Raw genomic sequence first — 19,207 nt, forward strand, 5'->3', positions numbered from 1 at the left:
CTGGTGTACAGTTATTAGCTCTGAATATGTAGGCTACCTGAATGAACTTGCAACCCTTCAGTGCAGCAAATGCTGCATCCCAGCACTAAACACCAGGCTGCTGTCAATGAAATACTTTTTCTTGCTGCCTTTATTTTATCATTTTTATCTGACCACAGTCATTGACTACAGGGGCAGGTGCAGGCGATGATTACTTGATGTCCCTCAGCATGTCCGCCAGGTAGCAATTCAACTGCTCTGCGCATTTTCTCATCCTCGGCAGCTTGTGCAGCTTTGATGTACGCATCAATTGCATCTGAAAGAGTAATAATCATGACAAAATTGAAGACATGCAGGTGCTGTAAAATAAAGGTATTTAAGCCATGCACACTTAAATAAACAAATGCCTTTGTCAGTCAGGAAATGTACCTAAATAAAAGAGGCTTACTGCCCACAGGTGCTAGATTTTCTGAGCTCATTCGAGGCTTCTGCATGGCACCATCCTTAAGGAATTGCCGGCATACTGAGCCGGTGATGCTCCTTCCCCGAACGCTCTTTCCCCTAAGGCTCTTCGGGGAAGGAGCATCACCAAGAAGGGGCGTCACTTTTGTGGGGAACCCCACAAAAGTATTGTGGCGTCTTTGCAAAACAAGAAGTCTCGACCTCGGGAAAGAAGCCAGCGCCACCGCTCTGCACTGAAAATTTCCGCTCCCGAGGTGGGCCTGCAATAAAACAGCTGCACATACGCTTTGTTTAAAGCCCTATAACAGATAGGGGAGAGAGTTATTATTTGCCACATTAAAACTGCTAAAATCTTATACCTCAGGACTCCTATATGTAACATTACGAAAATGCCAGTTTTCCTTGCAAACACTTCTAATGATAAAATATGATACATCGCTCTCTTCTTTGGAGTGAGCAGCGCGATGGGCCACCAGATCACGTTGGTGTGCAATCATATCAAGCTGCCTTTGACAACATAGATGAGCCTTTTTATCTCTACTTCAGGCTCCACTGCACACTGGCAACAGTAATGCTGGCAAATATTCAGAAGCACAGAACTAACAGATGAAAGATTATGAATATTTAAAACACAGCAATTAAATATTAGCACAAGAGGCTGTGCTAATTAGAACATGAAAGGTGAAAGGTTGTGGTCATGGTCTAGTGATCTAAGAGTTCATTAAGCAAAGCTGCCCTGAGCTGTCACAGGTTCAAATTGTGCCTGGGGCTCCTGTGGCGGCAATGTTTTTCCACTCCATGCCATTTGGATGGAAAATTTCACATGTCCGAGAGGTGTGCACTGATCCTCAGCCCTATACGTTTTCACAGTTTCTAGGTTGTTTGCCTGCAGTTTGCAAGAAATTTCAAGCTTACAAACTAGTTCTAAATATGAGAACCCATCGTACCTGGCCATTAACCTCAGCAAGATCACCTGGATTCTGTGGTGCAGCAGGACCCATGCTAGTGGAAGCCTGGAAAGTGTGCAAAGTGTTCGCATTTGCAACAAGAGTAATGTACAGTGTCGGTGAAGTCTTAAGGCCAAAGGCTTTTCGTTTCAGCCGCATGACAGAGCCATTACAGCAATATTAAAGACCAAGTGATCTTGAAATGCTAGCAGGTTTCTTCTTGCGATACAGAAGCTTCCTGCTTGACCACAGTTTTGAATGATTTGCTACATGAATTATTCTAGGAACATTGATTTCACTGCAGCTGAATGCTGCAGCCTTAATACTTTTGACCAAGACTGTACATGGTACATTAAAGGGACAGTGAGGAGAACTCAATCAAATTTCTTTTGTAAGCAAAATCTGATAGTTCAGCATTTCATGGCTTTGTTGCCGCTTGTCCGAGAGCGAAAGATGCATTTATTTCAAAGAAATTTGGATTCGAAGTTGAAAGTTTTTCTCGCCACTCCGATTCAAACTCGGGAACTCTTACGACATCACGGCGCACTCTTATGACTTTACAGGACGCAGTGACGTGAAACATGACGTAAACGCAGACTCGGTGATTTCTCGCTGCTAGCGGTGCGTTCTAGCAGCAGCCAAAATGAAAGATACCACCGCCGCACGTTGAAGGCATCTATCGGGGGTCGCTACCATTGCTTTTTTTATTTTTTTTAATCGGTTTTTGAGGAAAGGAAATGGCGCAGTATCTGCCTCATATATCTTTGGACACGTGAACCGTGCCGTAAGGGAAGGGATAAAGCAGGAAGTGAAAGAAGAAAGGAAGAAAGAGGTGCCGTAGTGGAGGGCTGCGGAATAATTTCGACCAGCTGGGGAGCTTTAACGTGCACTGACATCGCACAGCACACGGGCGCCTTAGCGATTTTCCTCCATAACCTCTAGTTGACCGCGAATGTGTTGCCGTCGGTCCGCATAAAAAGTGCGGATTTTTCGATAAAGGCAATTAATTTCGCCAAATACTCGGCGTAATGGTCGACATTGGTGAAATACTGGTAATTCTTCCAGAAAAGAACGGACAAAAATAATGAAAAATAAAAATATTAATTTAATGAATAATAACAAAAGGAAAGACCCCAGCCCTTGAGGATAAAATAAATAAAAGAATAAATGACAAATTCCTTGACCGGTGAACTTAATTAACTACCATCGATAAATAATTACAATACAATGCAACAGAGGAGACAACGGAACTCGAAATTGAAATGCTTAAGACGGGTTAAGTGCAGCTTTAATTTTTTTGCATCATAAATAACTGCGACGCCATTGAAAGGCACGGGCCTATCACGGGCGAAATTCTGGTATCAGACTTCCTCACCCGAAACACTCTCTCTTCCGCCCGCAACCTGCCGCGTAGACGGGGCGGTTGGGAGATGCGTCGGCGTCGCGGCACACACCCACGTGACGAAGGCATGGCAGCAGTAGCTCGCTGTGCTGCTGCCCCATCGACCCTCCATTGCCGTCGGCATCGGGCAATGCATGAGCCTGACGGGAGACTGGGGCAGCCGACTGTTAGGTGTAGTGGAATTCGTAGGGTGCTGGTCTGGATGCCGGCTGCCAGTCGCCCCAATACGCGACGCATGCATTCCACACGACTGCGTGGCTGCAGACGACGGCTCCGCCGGGGGTTGTTGGTGTCTAGCGCTACCATTGCTTCGTTTACGTTTGCACCGGCGTCTTGCCGTTGTTACAATGTATCCCGTTCCCGAGCCCGATGACAAAGTTCTCGCAAAAACTCCGGCCTGCATTTCAGCGACTTCAGCCCCACAGAGCGTGCGATGCTTTTGAGGAAGCACGGTTCAGTTAGGCGCCGGCGGGTCGTTTCCCCCTTCCGCCATGAGCAGCCGTTGCAAATTAAATACCATAACCCCAGTGCGGGGAGTCGCGAGGGGTCAGGACAAGGTCAGGGCGTCGCGCCCATCGGAGGCTGGCCGGGGCTTTGGGGTCAACAGATTGTGATTCCTTGAACGGCGCGGTTGCACGGTGCAGAAGACGGCGTCCAGGTCTCCAACGGTTGCAAGGGCAAGGTTATTTATTTATTTTTTTGCCACAAAAACGGATGGGTACTCAAGGGAGCTCGCATTTAAAGTAGGCGGCTTGAAAGGAAAGCCGACGCTTCAACGGCTTCTGCGCGTTTCCAGAGGTACAGGGTCCACTGGATCGGGCTCTCTCGCCCACTTGCATGTACCTTCAGATGTGTACTGTGAATGAATTAAATTAGCCGAGAACTCAAAAAGAACAGCACCGCCCAACGACGAAAGCTATTGAATGATGTCACAACGCGCACCTCGCCGCGGAACCGTATCAGTCTGGTCTGGCTGGCACAGCTGGCGCACTCGGCGCGAAATAGAGACATGCTCCAAGTCTCCGCCAGTGTGGTCAGAGTGCGCCTAAGCCGCCGAACGCATCACCGGTCAAGCGCAGTTAGAGTATAGAGGGTCTCGCTTTGGCCGACGTAACGTTGGCGTGCAGTGCGCGCGCATGCGTTACTCCAGGCTATAAACGCGCATTAAAGGGACACTGAGGAGAAATGAAGGTTCCCTTGTATCGATAAAATACAAGCTCTTGATCACAAAAACGCCACTCTTACTGAAAACAAAGCTCTGGTAAGGTAGAAAATAGCAAGGACCAAAATACAGGTATCGCCGCCACAGGGCAATCTCGCAAGTACAAGCGTGATGACGTCATAGGACAAGAGACGCCAACTTGGAGGAATGTTCCTTTTTACATGGAAGCTGCGAATCTCTGAGGCTGACAAAAGAAGGTTGCGCGGTTCAATATTGAAGTAAGTTTTGTTTTAGAACCGATAGCGCACTTTTATCACACCAAGAAGACAAACAAAAGACAACCTGAATGTTGGAAGCAAAGAAAACCAATGCTTGGCGGCGCCACAGGCAACCAGGAGAGTTTCGATTTGTTATGGCGCGTCGCGTCTATGAGCTTTGCGTGCCCGGTGGTTTTCTTTTTGACGCACCTCGATTTACAAGCGCCGAACAGCAGAGGAACTCCAAGTGCCGCTTCAAGTGCTAGTTAACCTTTGAAGGAGCCTGTTAAGGCGGGTCAAATGATCGCCACGGTTGATGAAAAACTATGATGGCACGATGGTCGGTGATCGTACAAGGCAGTTCGCAGTATAAAGAGCACTTCTGTCTTCACACGCTCGCCCGGCAAAACATTCTTGGCTGTGCCAGTCAACTTCAAACTACTTAATGGAAATCGTTTATTAGGGACGGGAGACAAGGTACAAGGCAGTTAAAAAAATTGTTGATGGCCTAGCTGTGTTAGGCCAGGATATACGTAGCGAAAGCGCGGAGACTTCTGCATCGGAAGAGTGCATTCACTAGATGCGCCTTTATTCGTAGTTAAATGTAGAGTCGTCGTGGTGGAGTGGTAGAGTCTCCGCCTCAAACTACAAAGGCCCAGGTTCGATTTCGAGCCTCTGCACAGGTTTTCTTTTTTATTCAGTGAGTGGGCAGGGGCTTCAGTGGCTACCATAGGTGCCGCCACTGAATACGTTGGTTAGCGGTTAAGCCCAGGCTCTGTTAAGGTGCGTTTACACTCCGGAGTAATGCGCGCGCGCGCTGCATGGCGACATCAAGTCGGCCAAACCGAGACCCTCTATGCTCCAACTGTGCTTGACCGCCGACGCGTTCGGCGGTTTCGGCACACTCTGATCGCACTGGCGGAGATTTTAAGCATGTCTCTATTTTGCGAAGGGTGCGCCAGCCGCCGCCGGCCCGACCAGACCGATTCAGCTCTGCGGCGAGGTACGTGTTGTGACGTCATTCAATAGCTTCGGCAGTTGGACGCAGCTGTTCTTTTCGAGCTCTCGGCTAATTTAGTCCATTCACAGTACACATCTGAAGGTACATGCAAGTGGGCGAGAGAGCCCGATCCAGTAGACCCCGTACCGCCGGAAACGCGCGGAAGCTGTTGAAGCGTCGGCTTTACTTTCAAGCCGCCAACTTTATACGCAAGAGCCCTTGAGTACCCATCCGCTTTTATGGCAAAAATAAAATAAATAACCTAGCCCTTGCAACCGTGGAAGACCTCGATGCCGCCTGCTGCACAGTGCAACCGCGCCGTTCAAGGAATCACAATCCGTTCACCGCTAAGCCCCGGCCAGCCTCCAATGGGCGCGACTCACCGACCTTGTCCTGGCCCCTTGTGACTCCCCGCACTGGAGTTATGATATTTAATTTGCAACGGCTGCTCATGGCGGAAGAGGGAAACAACCCGCCGGCACCTAACCTAACCGTGCTCCCTCAAAAGCAACGCATGCTCTGTGGGGCTGAGGTCGCTGAAATGCAGGCCGCAGTTTTTGCGAGAACTTCGTCGTCAGGTTCGGGAACGGGATCAATCATAACGCAGGCAAGACACCGGTGCAAACGTAAACGAAGCGACGGTAGGGACCCCCCGGTAGATGCCTTCAACTTGCGGCGGCAGTAGCTTTCATTTCGGCTGCTAGACCACACCGCTAGCCGCGAGAAATCACGTCTGCGCTTACGTCACGTTTCACGTCACTGCGTCCTGTAACGTACTAAGAGTGCGCTGTGATGTCATAAAGTTCCCGAGTTTGAATCGGAGTGGCGAGAAAAACTTTTTGAACTTTTAATCCAAATTTCTTTGAAATAAATACATATTTCACTCCCGGACAGGCGGCAACAAAGCCTTGAAATGCCGAACTATCAGATTTTGCTAACAAAAATAATTTGATAGAGTTCTCCTAACTGCCCCTTTAACAGAGCCTGCGCTTATCCGCTAACCAACGGATTCGGTGGCGGCATCTATGTGCGCCACTGAAACCCCCCGCCCACTCACTGAATAAAAAAAAACCTGTGCCGAGGCTCGGAATCGAACCAGGGCCATTGTAGTTTGAGGCGGACCCTACCACTCCGCCACGACGGCTCAAGATTTAACCATGAATAAAGGCGCATCTAGTGAATGCACTCTTCCGATGCAGAAGTCTCCGCGCTTTCGCTACGTATATGCTGGCCTAACAGAGCTAGGCCATCAGCATAGTTTTCTTAACTGCCTTGTACCCTGTCTCCCGTCTCTAACAAAAAAATTTCGTTAAGTAGTTTGCAGTTGACTGGCACAGCCAGGAATGTTTCGCTGGGCGAGCGTGCGAAGACACAAGCGCTCTTTGTACTGCGCACTGCCTTGTACTATCACCGACCATCGTGCCATCATGGTTTTTCATCGACCGCGGCAATCATCTGACCAGCCTTAACAAGCTCCTTCAAAGGTTAACTAGCACTCGAAGCGGCACTTGGAGTTCCTCTGCTGTTCGGCGCTTGAATATCGAGACGCGTCAAAAACAAAACCATGACGCACACAAAGCTCATAGGCGCGAAGCGCCATAACAAGTCGAAAGTCTCCTGGCCGCCTGTGGCACCGCCAAGCATCGGCTTTCTTTGCTTCCAACATTCAGGTTGTCTTTTGTCTGTCTTCCTTGTGTGATAAAAGTGCACTATCGGTTTTAAAACAAAACTTACTTCAATATTGAACCACGCAACCTTCCTTTGTCAGCCTTAGAGATTCGCAGCTTCATGTAGGAAGGAAAATTCCTTCAAGGTGGCGTCTCTTGTGCAATGACGTCATCACGCTTGTACTTGCGAGATGCCCTGTGGCGGCGATACTGTATTTTGGTTCTTGCTATTTTCTACTTTACAAGAGCTTTGGTTTTCAGTCAGAGTGGCGTTTTTGTGATCAGGAGCTTATATTCTACCGATACAAGCCAACTTCAATTTCTCCGCAGTGTTCCTTTAATTGGCATCTCCAGAAGATTTTAAAGCACTTTGAGTTTACTATCACATTACACTTCTTGAACCTTGTCTCAGTTGCAAGAAATAATTCTGCAAAATAATGAAACGTCAACAACTAGAACACAAACAAAAACTGCATTTTGACCACAAAGCCATCGCTAAGCAAAGCTGCTCTGAGCTGCCACAGGTTAAAATTGTGCCTAGGGCTGCTCTGCAGGCAATTTTTTTTCGGCTTCATATCATTCGGACACAAAATTTCTCATTTCCGAGAGGTGTGCAGTGATGCTCATCCCCATGTTTCCAGTTTCTAGATTGTTTGCCTGCATTTATCAAGGATGAGAGCTAAAAGCATTTCAAGCTTAAAAAATCATTCTTGTAAGATCGACAATTGGGCTTTTATGCCCCAGCGCCCTGTGCTGAAGAAGGAGCAAAACACAGGCGGAAGACGAGGCTGACAAAGTTCAGTTCGGCGCACAGGAACGCTTGGCTACCGAGTTGCGCTGTACTAGCAAGGATTGTGGCCGTCGACACTTCTTGTTAGCACGGCGCACCCAGCCCCTCCACAAGTGTAAAGACGCAAATCAAACAAGAAGTGTGGACGGCCACAATCTTTGTTAGCACGGCGCACCCCGGCAGCCAAGCATTCCTGAGCACCAAACTGAACTTTGTCAGCTTCGTCTTCCGTCTGTGCGTTGCTCCTTTATCAGCACTGGCCGATGGGGCATCAAAGCACACTTGTCTTACATTCTAAATATGCGACACCTTCATACCTGGCTGCTGACCTCAGCAAGATATCCGGGTTCTGTGGTGCAGCAGGATCCATGCTAGTGGAAGACTGCAAAGTATGAAAAGTGTTCACATTTGCTACAAAAGACTAATGTACAAGGTAAATTAAAGGGCGACTTCAGAGGATTTTCAGACATATTCAGTTTACTATCACATTACACTTCTTGAGCCTGGTCAGAGTCCTGAGAAATAATTTTTCCAAATAAGGAGCAAAGAAATAATGAAATACCATTAACTAGAACACAAAAAAACTTGATTTCAATCAACAGATCAAAATATGATTTTAAAGGGTTTGACTGGTAACACTGGTGACTCACATTCTGTAATGCACCAACTAGCTTTAAAAGAGTATAAACACCCATCTTTTGGGTGTGTGCTTTTGCTTTCTAATGAGGCATCAGGCATTATTATACATGGATTACCTTGTGGTATTCTCCAATTCTCAACAGCCTAGCAAGAGAACAGCAGTTGACAATTGGAAACGAGGTAAGGGAAGTGGTAAAGGAATACGTCTATTTAAGGTAGGTATCAATAGTGACAACTGATCCGGATCATGAGAGAATAACTAGAAGGATAATATTGCGATAGAGCGCATATGACAGGGTCTCTCAGGTCATGAATGGCTGTTTACAAATATCCGTCAAGAGAAATGTGTACAACAGCTGTATCTTACCAGTGCCCACCTATGGGGCAGGAACGTGTAGGCTAACAAAAAGGGTTCAGCTTAAGCTGAGGACAACGCAGTGAGCCACGGAAAGAAAAATGATAGGCGTAACGTTAAAGCAGTATAACACCTACCGTTTGGGTGCGTGTTTTCTTGTTTGTAATGATGCATAAGGCATTATTATACATGGAGTAGCAGCTAGTAATCTCTTACGACCGCTTAATAGTATATAATAGCCTTTCTTTTTCGTCCAGTTCCGGCTTCAACACTTGAATAAGGACAGTGACGTCAATGTGTGCGCACACATCACGAGACATGAAAAATCAGCAATATAATCGCTGCTTGCACATTTGTCATTCCAGCAATTGAGGAAGGCTGATTTCAACACTGCAGTAAGTTAGAACAATGAAGCAGCGATTCTATGGACATTTTTCATGGCTCACGTGAAGGAAAAGCCCTCTTTGACGTGAGAGCCATCGTTCAGCTGTTCCAAAACTGAAACAGCATGACAGAAAAAAATAATTATAAATTATTTAGTGCTCGTAGGCAAACATCACATGGTGATTCATGCATAGTAGCGTCTTCTGCATCATTGAAGAAAAGAAAACATGCCACCAAAATTAGGTATCTATATTCCTTTAAGAGACCGGAAGCAGGAAGAGTGGTTGAGGGAACACACGCGAGTTAATGACATCCTAGCCAAAATCAAGGGGAAGGAATTGGCTTGAGCGGGGAATGTAATGCGAAGGTAAGATAGCTGTTGGTCCTTAAGGGATTCCAAGAGAAAGAAAGCATAGCATGGGGCGGCAGAAGGTTAGGTGGGCGTATGAAATTAAGAAGTTTTCAGGTATAAGGTGGGCGCAGCTGGCAAGACATGGTTAATTGGAAAGACATGGGAGAGGCCTTCACCCTTCAGTGGGTGTAATCAGGCTGATGATGATGAAGATTCTTCCATGACTACTAAATAATTTATAATCGAATTTCTTTCTCGCGCTGTTTCAGTTTCAAGAGCTGAATGGGGACTATGATGTCTAAGTGAGCTTATAGGTCATGCGATGCATGAAAACTGCAGTATAATCGATGCTGCTACATTTGTCATTCCCACCATTGAGGAAGGCTGGCTTCAACACTGTAGTGAATTAAAACGATCAAGCAGCAATTATATCGCATTTTTTTCATGCTTCACGTTACATATAACATCTCTGATGTCACAGTCTTCACTCGGCTGTTTAAACCGAGACAGCATGACAAAAAAATTCGATTATAAACTATTTATAGGTCCCAGGCAAACACCACATGATGATTCATTCAGAGTAGTGTCTTCTGAATCATTGTAACGAAGAAAACATGCCACCAAAATTAGGTGTCTATACATCTCTAAATTATCATTTTGCTTTTTCAAATTGCCGCGCTCGGAGAGCCTGTTCGCTGCCAGAAAATTCACTCCTGACAGGAAGGTGCATCATGCTCACATGAACTGGTCGCCGCCAGAACCAGCCTGCTGGCAATCATGGCGCCAAGGCCTCCATGGATCACGGAAGGCAAGTGCCCTCTGCTGCTTTGCGTGCTGTTGCGTCTCATTGCTCGCATGCGTACGGTAGAAATCTGATCCTTGTGAGCGAAAGAAAGGACGTTAGTTATTCCGGGCAGCCGCGGACTCTTGCACTCAGATGCATACATCAGCGGCAACAACGCAAGTATATGTCCTTCAGTGCGTTGTGTGCTGTCGTGAAGTTGCATGTAAGCTTCGAGATATCCTCAGAAGCATATGTGACGGGCAGTCGCACTCTAAAGACTTGCATTTGACACCAAATAGGAGGGTTAATTGGACAGCGTTAATTGGAAAGACATGGGAGAGGCTTTTGACCTGTGGGTGTAGTGAGGCTGATGATGATGAGGAGGAGGAGAGAAAAACTGCGCATTCACTGCTCAAACAACATGCTGTAGTCTCAGATTATTGCATATTTGCTAACTACACACTAATTACTTGGGCGCCAATCATCGACCCTGCCTATACTGACTCTCCTGTGGTAGTTGCAATTTCTGTTTGTGAACTAATTCCTGTGGGCTGTAAGCAGAAAACAATCAGGATGTGTTCCTCTCAACTGTAGTCTGCCGCCCTCCAGCTGTTAATATTGCTGCCAGCAAGTAATGCACGTATAATTTTGACAAGCGTGCATATCAGCTGGTTGAACATTTTTCTGAAGTGCGTGTACTGTACACATTTAGCTGCACGTCGTGTCTGTATGCTATCGCTTTTACTGCAGAGCTAGCACTCGATTGAAAGGCATTACAATCTGGCCTTGCATGTCGGCCCCGCACTGTGTGTGCAGGCATGATGATCCACACTGGGAAATTTTTCTTTTTAATGAGTGAAATGCAAGGTGAAGTATGCATACGGTATTTCTCGGGTATTTTAAGCACTTGTGGCAGAAGACCCGAGCATTAAGCTTTATGGCAATGACCGAATCGGCACACGCAAGGTTATGCTTCATCTTCAGCTGTCAAATGAAAATGACCTCTGTAGAGAATAAAAATTTTGAACAAATTTGGCAGAGCACACATGCACGCCAGCCAGCAGCCGCTACTTAAAGGACCCCGACCACCCTCTGGCTGAAAATGTCCTCTACCAAGGTTGTTGTGAGGCACCGTCCCCGGAACACACAACCGCAAACAATTCTTTAATAAAAGACATTATATTGGAGTTACATATATGGCAAACCAGCTACTCTTCCATGCTCCTCTCCTTCCATTCCATCTCAGAGGTTTTCCTCCCTTCCGCTTGGTCTACTAGCTTTAGTCCTCCAGCCCTGCTTGTTCTGTGTGGCTGCTCTTCCGTTTACAAGAGTAGACAGCACCCCTTTTGTTTGAAAGTCAAATGGGGAGCTTTCGGTGGCGTCCGCGTTGGGCCTGTTAATAACGGAATGCACACCAGCCAAAGAGGATTAAGGTGCAGATCCCATCGACAGGGATGACCACGGTGTCGCAGCAACAGCAGCGGCAATTTCGACAGCGTCATCAGGTGGACGACGACTGCACAAAAAGAAAGGATGACTAGCTGGGAAGGAGCCTGTTCTTCCCACGCTCGGCTCGATGCAAATGACCTTCCCCCTTCGACTGGTTCCCTGCAAGAAGCGACCGACGATGGACAGATGACGGGAAGAGGGGAACGGAGCCTTCCAGTAATTAATCGTGTCTTGACAAGAGCCGCCCCGACCGGAGAGAGCCCACCGCAGTTGTAACTCACAGCGCGGCACCGGTGTTTTCGATAGACACGTCAATAATAATTATCACCCCTCGTGAATAATAATTATCAGAGGCCCTATCCGTGTCTCACGTGGCCCGATTCGCTTTGGTAAGCCGCATAACCGAAGAATAGCAGGGCTTATAAATTTCCACCAATCCATATATTTAACCACCATCATGGCACTAAGAAAACAGGCCACCGAGTTGCAAGCCGAAGCTAAGACAACACGCCGCAATGAGAGAAGTGCGCTGTCCCGCAACGCCGTATCGGTGGGCTCGCTACAAAGCTCTCTGTTGCTCAAGGCAGCCTGGACGCTGCCCCAAACAATAAATATTTTAGACAACAATGCGAGGAGGCAATACGAAAAATGAAAATTTGACCTGACATGAAGCACGCAATATATGAGAGAACAAAAAACAGATCGATGCTTCCATTCCACATGCGTTTCTCTAGTGTCCTACGCAATCTTTTACAATGGTAGCATTTAAGCAATATCTCTATACTACAATTCAAAGATCCGCTACAAAGCTCTCTGTTGCTGAAGGGAGCCTGGCTGCTTCCCGCAACAATAAATATTTAGACATGCACAGACAAAGACGCCTGTCTGGCTCTAAACTATGCTGCTATGTAATGTATATATTGCGACTGGTAAGCGTGTGAGTGGCAGTAGCAGAGGCATCCGCAGTAAAACTTCGCTCAGTACATACATGTTTCTGTGCAACTGTTGTTGCTAGCTCATACTTTTCAAGGTCCATTGCAGTGATTTTTCTCTTCGACATCCTCTGGATAAGCTCCGCTTTTGTTACTGGAACACAAGAAATGAGAGATATAATAATGAAAGCGACAGCAAACACAGGACAAGCTACGGAAACGGATCAGTTAGTGTGTCGCGTTCATTGCTTTCCAAAAATCATATGATGCGAAAAATTAGCAGATCTGAACACAGCAGATTTCTCCCTGCCTTATGCAATTACTTGAATTCATGAAAAAAATCACGAAATATTATTTCGCTCAGAGTGACGCTGACGTCGAGACCTGCTACAAAGCGGCCACGCAGTTTCTCCCTTCTTTGGGAAGCGTGCGCTGGGCTGCTGTGTGCTCGAGCACAGAGGAAGTGGTATCGTAAGCGTTCTGCAAGTGCTCGCAACAGTAAAAAAAGCATGTGCATCGACTTTATGTAAAACGCCACCAAGCTTTGCTAAAAGCGTTAGGCTTGACTGTACACGCATCACACGTTTGGCACTTCTGAAATCTGACCACGTAGCGAAGTAACTGCAAAACTCACCTCCAAGCTCCATTACTTGGGCGGAATAGAATGCCTTCTCATCTTTTCCGGCGCGCCAGTAGACGTCCTTTTTTTCGCCAGGTCGCTAACGCCAGTCGGTGAGGCATCATGGATAGGTGTAGCGCAAAGGAAACAAGGACGACATAAAGACGTGTACGATAGCTTTTGCGCCGTCGGTCGAAGTATTTCACGTACGCATAGCTCGCCGCAGCTGACGAACCCACAGTGGAAGTGTCACATGTGGCTGAAAAACACACAATCTAATAACTGTAACAACCACACACACCGACACGAGTGATGACGCAAACATTGGACGCAAACGACCGCAGACTTGGATTGGCTTGGCGACGCACACCGCACAGGGTGCTGCATACGATGATGATGATGACCTCTTCGTTACAAACCAGAATAATAAATATGTTTTATTCGTTCAATTTCGTCTGCTTATTTCCTGCGTCAGAACTTGAGTCTCCGACCGTGATCTCTATACCGCTCCATGTCGAAGCCTCCTCGTGCAGCGCATCCGGCCATCCAGTTGACTGCTGATTGACCGCATGTAGTAGTAGACGACGCGGGGCTCTACACACCAAGAAATACTTATAGTTGAAAAGTTACAAATACTACTTTCAAGGGGAAATAGTTATGAGGTCCGTGTCAAGCCGTGCCACAGAGCGTTGGTCCAACATAAGCAGAACCAACTGCAGAACCTACTAGCCCGTCTAATTGGTCTTGCACCTGTGACTGCCCATGGAGTGTGAATAGAGCGGCTTAGTGCAACTCTATGGGTTCTATCATGTATGAGCTTTATGGTACCGCTGTAACCTAAACTTCTGAAGTGTTCTGTAATTTTTTATCGCCACTGCATTACACAAAGTAGTCGCTATGTGACAAATCGCCTTCGGTTTCGGTTTCAAAGCTGGAAGCTCTAGTGGCGCGCGGTGCCTGATTGTGCTTTGCGCTTTTTACTTAGTGCTTTAAGCAGAAAGTTTTGTATGGCTTACGACAAACAGGAAGCACCTATGAAGTCTGGGCCTAGCCGTCAGAGGACGCTAGAACATTTTCAGTTTCGGTTTCAAAATATAAAAGCTCCTGTTGCGCGGCTCTTGATCATAAATAACGCTGGGCCCTTCCTTGTTCTCTGCGCTGTAAACAGCAACTTCTGTGTTATCTACGATAAAATGAACACTTCTTTTAGAGCTCCCCTAAATGCAGCAAGTGCTTGAAAAGTCTCTAATTGCTGCAAAAAAGTATTTTCTTGCACGGTGCGTGGTAGATATCATAATTAAGTACTATATTGCCACTGACCTGAAATCAGCGACTTAGGACCAGCAGAGGGAGAAATATAGATTGCTGAACAGGTAAATTTATGCACTGAAAGAATTTATGTTAAGAAATCAGAAGTGTGCAAGGTACGAGGAGGAAGAGGCTCTCAAAAATAAACTGCTAGTGTGCGCTAGAACACGGAACTGGGTAGCACAACCGCGCCCTCGATCGAGGTGCTTCGATCGAAGTGATCGAGGAGCTCTATAATTATAGTTTCGCAGTGTTCTCTGGCACACCGCTGTCCCGTCCGGGTCGTAATGGCAGCGGGTGAAAGTTTGGGCTATGCTCGAGGCAATTAGTATATCCAGGGACTCCGGAACTAAATTCTTTTATTCCGAGCTATCACAGGAACCCTATATCTGCCCTCCCCCACCACGCTTTTCTCTTCGCACCGGACATCAGCAGCAGGTATCTCGGCCACGAGCACGCACAACTTTTTCTCCATCATTCTTTCCCGGACTGCTAGCGACTGGAACGGCCTTCCCCATGAACTTGCTGCCATCACATGCCAAACAATGTTTCTTAACCAAATTACGCGTTTGCTTGCATCACGATAATCATTTTTCTTTGCATAACTCGTTCAATTTTTGTGTACTTTTTCTCTTGTTAATCTATGTGTCCCACCCCTTATGTAATACCCTCACACGAGGGTCTTTAAGGAAATAAAGTGAAGTGAAGTGAAGTGAACTCTTTTTTTTAGTGGGAGGGCAGGACTTCGAGCTTATTTTGTTATTTATTTATTTAATGCTCGTTTACATAATAAATTTTATATATATAATTTTTCAATGTTCAAAGCTTGATGCAAAATATCACGGTGCGGTGACGGCACTCCAGCTGTCAGGAAGAAAACGAAGAGGTTTCCAAAATTAACTGTTTAATGGGCTGACTCACTACCACTAAGAACTGAATTACTCGGCGGCTGCAATAGGCTTAATTATGCGTGCTCGACGGTCATCGACCTGAATGCCATGCAGTTCTTGGTCGTGCTGAATTTAAAGCTCGCAAGGAACCTTCGAGATAAAGTACAAAAAACACCAAGAATCTGGAAAAATGTGCAATCATTTGCACGTGGCCATGATCAACGGCATAAGTCTGGTCGCACCTCGCATTCCAAAACAAAATGATAAAGCCGCGTGCCGGAGGTTGTGAGTGCGAACGAACAAACGGTGCAAAGATTTATGGCAATATAAAATTAATTGAAATGAGGAGCTTATACGTGGGAAGCTGCACGCACGAGGAGTGATCAATTCCTTTAAAAAAGCCTGTGCATAGTTTGTTTAAATTCTGTTAATCATGATCATGTGCGGTCAGGTCGATATATAGTCGATCGAATTCTCTAGGGATATGACCGGTTCAGGTTACTTATATATGAAATGCTTTACAACTGGCTACTAAGCCAAGCAGCTCATGCAGCCCCACTGGGCTTTGAATTAAAAGAGGTTAGAACTAATATGTGTTTCAAATTTCAGAAATCTGATCCATGTAGAAGCAAATGGAGATTGGGGGGCACTTCCCCCCTGAAAAATGTGAGGGGGGAGGCGACCTTCCCCATTTCCACCCCCCTGTTCCGTGGTTCTTGAGTATAGCCCACCTGAACTCGTGTAGGCGGCCCTATAGATACGTGATCGGCCCACTGGAGTGGGAATATCTTGCATATTAAATATCTGATATTCGTCGCAAAGTCGATGTCTATTGGTAAACAAGTTTAAAACATCCGAGGTGTTCTGAGAGATGTTCGATCTGACAAAGCATTCGGTCAGGTAAGATCTTTGAATGCAGTTCGCAGTGTATACCGGATTGTTGTTTTCTCGAATATATAGCTTTCGTCGAACTATAGGAACTTTTTGGAATTCTATTATTGACATATCTCAAATAAACCCTTCATTTCTGCAAGAAAAAAACACACATGGGTAAGCGGCCCTATAGATACGTGATCAGCCCGCTGGAGTGGGATATCTCGCATATTGTAGATCTGATATTGGTCGCAAAGCCGATGTCTATTGGTAAACAAGTTTAAAACGTCCGAGGTGTTCTGAGAGATGTTCGATCCGACAAAGCATTCGGTCAGGCAAGGTCTTTGAAGGAAGTTCGCAGTGTATACCGGATTGTTTTTTTCCGAATATATAGCTTTCGTCGAACTATAGGAACTTTTCGGAATTCTTTTATTGACATATCTCAAATCAACCCTTCTTTTCTGCAAGAAAAAAACACACACGGGTAGGCGGCCCTATAGATACGTGATCGGCCCGCTGGAGTGGGTATATCTCGCATATTGTATATCTGATATTGATCGCAAAGCCGATGTCTATTGGTAAACAAGTTTAAAACGTCCGAGGTGATCTGAGAGATGTTCAAACCGACAAAGCATTCGGTCAGGCAAGGTTTTTGAAGGCAGTTCGCAGTGTATACCGGATTGTTTTTTTCTGAATATATAGCTTTCGTCTAACTATAGGAACTTTTTGGAATTCTTTTATTGACATATCTCAAATAACCCGTTCATTTCTGCAAGAAAAAAAAAAACACACGGGTAAGCGGCCCTATAGATATGTGACCGGCCCGCTGGAGTGGGTATATCTCGCATATTGTATATCTGATATTGGTCGCAAAGCCGATGTCTATTGGTAAACAAGTTTAAAACGTCCGAGGTGTTCTGAGAGATGTTCAATCCGACAAAGCATTCGGTCAGGCAAGGTCTTTGAAGGCAGTTCGCAGTGTATACCGGATTGTTTTTTTCTGAATATATAGCTTTCGTCTAACTATAGGAACTTTTTGGAATTCTTTTATTGACATATCTCGAATAAACCGTTCATTTCTGCAAGAAAAAAAACACACACGGGTAGGCGGCCCTACAGATACGTGATCGGCCTGCTGGAGTGGGTGTATCTCGCATATTGTATATCTGATATTGGTCGCAAAGCCGATGTCAATTGCTAAACAAGTTTAAAACATCCGAGGTGTTCTGAGAGATGTTCGATCCGACAAAGCATTCGGTCAGGCATGATCTTTGAAGGAAGTTCGCAGTGTATATCGGATTGTTTTTTTCCGAATATATAGCTTTCGTCGAACTATAGGAACTTTTTGGAATTCTTTTATTGACATATCTCAAATAAACCCTTCATTTCGGCAAGAAAAAAAACACACACGGGTAAGCGGCCCTATAGATACGTGATCGGCCCGCTGGAGTGGGTATATCTTGCATATTGTATATCTGATGTTGGTCGAAAAGCTGATGTCTATTGGTAAACAAGTTTAAAACGTCCGAGGTGTCCTGAGAGATGTTCGATCCGACGAAGCATTCGGTCAGGCAAGATCTTTGAACGCAGTTCGCAGTGTATACCGGATTGTTTTTTTTTCCGAATATATAGCTTTCGTCTAACTATAGGAACTTTTTGGAATTCTTTTATTGACATATCTCAAATAAAACCTTCATTTCTGCAAGAAAAAAACACACAAGGGTAGGCGGCCCTAGTAATAGAATGGTTAACAGAATAACAGAATGTTAGAAAGGGCCAATGCAACATATTTTTACTAAGAACAGAAATTATGCGGACATGTCCTTAGTGTCCTTTTGAGAAGCAGTATTTTCTTTTGTGTGTTGTGTAAACTATAGTTGAATACAACTCAAGAATGAAGTGCAAATGTTTCTCTATAATTCACTTCGCAAGTTGTTTGCATGGAAGGTACGACAACCTGAGTCAATCAGGATGGCGCACACTATATAATTGGGTTGCTGCATGCCTACCACACCCATTGCCTTGTGGCAGGTAGCTGCATTTCTATGAATGAAGGTGTACTAGTGTTTAGGCTGTTTATTTCTCCAGCAGGTGACACTTGATGTCTTTTTATTTTTATGTTTGTTTTCAGATGGGCGACATGTTCACACAGTGAAGAGGGCATATATGGCCCACTTTTCTTTTTGTCATTACCTGTTCATATTCAGCTCTTTAGTTGTAACGTCACAGTTGATTGGGTGGACATTTATTCGCTCCATTGTGGTCTATGCCCAAGGAAGCTGAGTCAAATCCAGGCGAGAGCAGCCACATGTTGATATAGATGAAGTGGAAAACACGCCTCTTTGCTGTGCTTTGTACACGCAGACGTTGTACACGCAGACGTTTAATGGATCAAATTGGCTTGTTAACGGGCTCACATCTCATCGTCATCATCAAAACTCGCGTGCACTGCTGGTTGTGTCCTGCTCCTCCATGCTCATTACAATGTCTGGTCCTTTTAGAGGCATCTGCCTCTTCATTCTTAAGTTGTATTTGAGTATAGTAAATATGCAGAAATGTAACTAATATTGTATGTTGCTTGGTGCTGCGTTGTTCGTGTGGTCTGTGTAGAAAACTCTTACTCTTGCTCCATGATATAGTATATATGTAGCGTTTTTGTGTATTATGTAGGGTTGTTTCATTAAACAGATGGTATTGGTGGATTCTGTTTATATGAGGGGTGATCAGTATATTTTTTACCTCCTGGTCTGTAACACATTTATTACCTCATGAAAGGGAAAGACGTTACAAAGAAAAGAAAGTTTGTTGTTCCCACTTTTCACGATATTTTCATTTTGCACATGGCACCACTGATATTGAAGTAGTCACAAGGAAAATTTTAGTATACATCAGTGTACGGTTATAACAGTTTATCGAAACCAAATTTTGGATGGCAGAAAGTGTTCTCTCTATCATT

This window comes from Amblyomma americanum, chromosome 1 (assembly GCF_052857255.1).
Source record: "Amblyomma americanum isolate KBUSLIRL-KWMA chromosome 1, ASM5285725v1, whole genome shotgun sequence".
Lineage (NCBI taxonomy): Eukaryota > Metazoa > Arthropoda > Arachnida > Ixodida > Ixodidae > Amblyomma > Amblyomma americanum.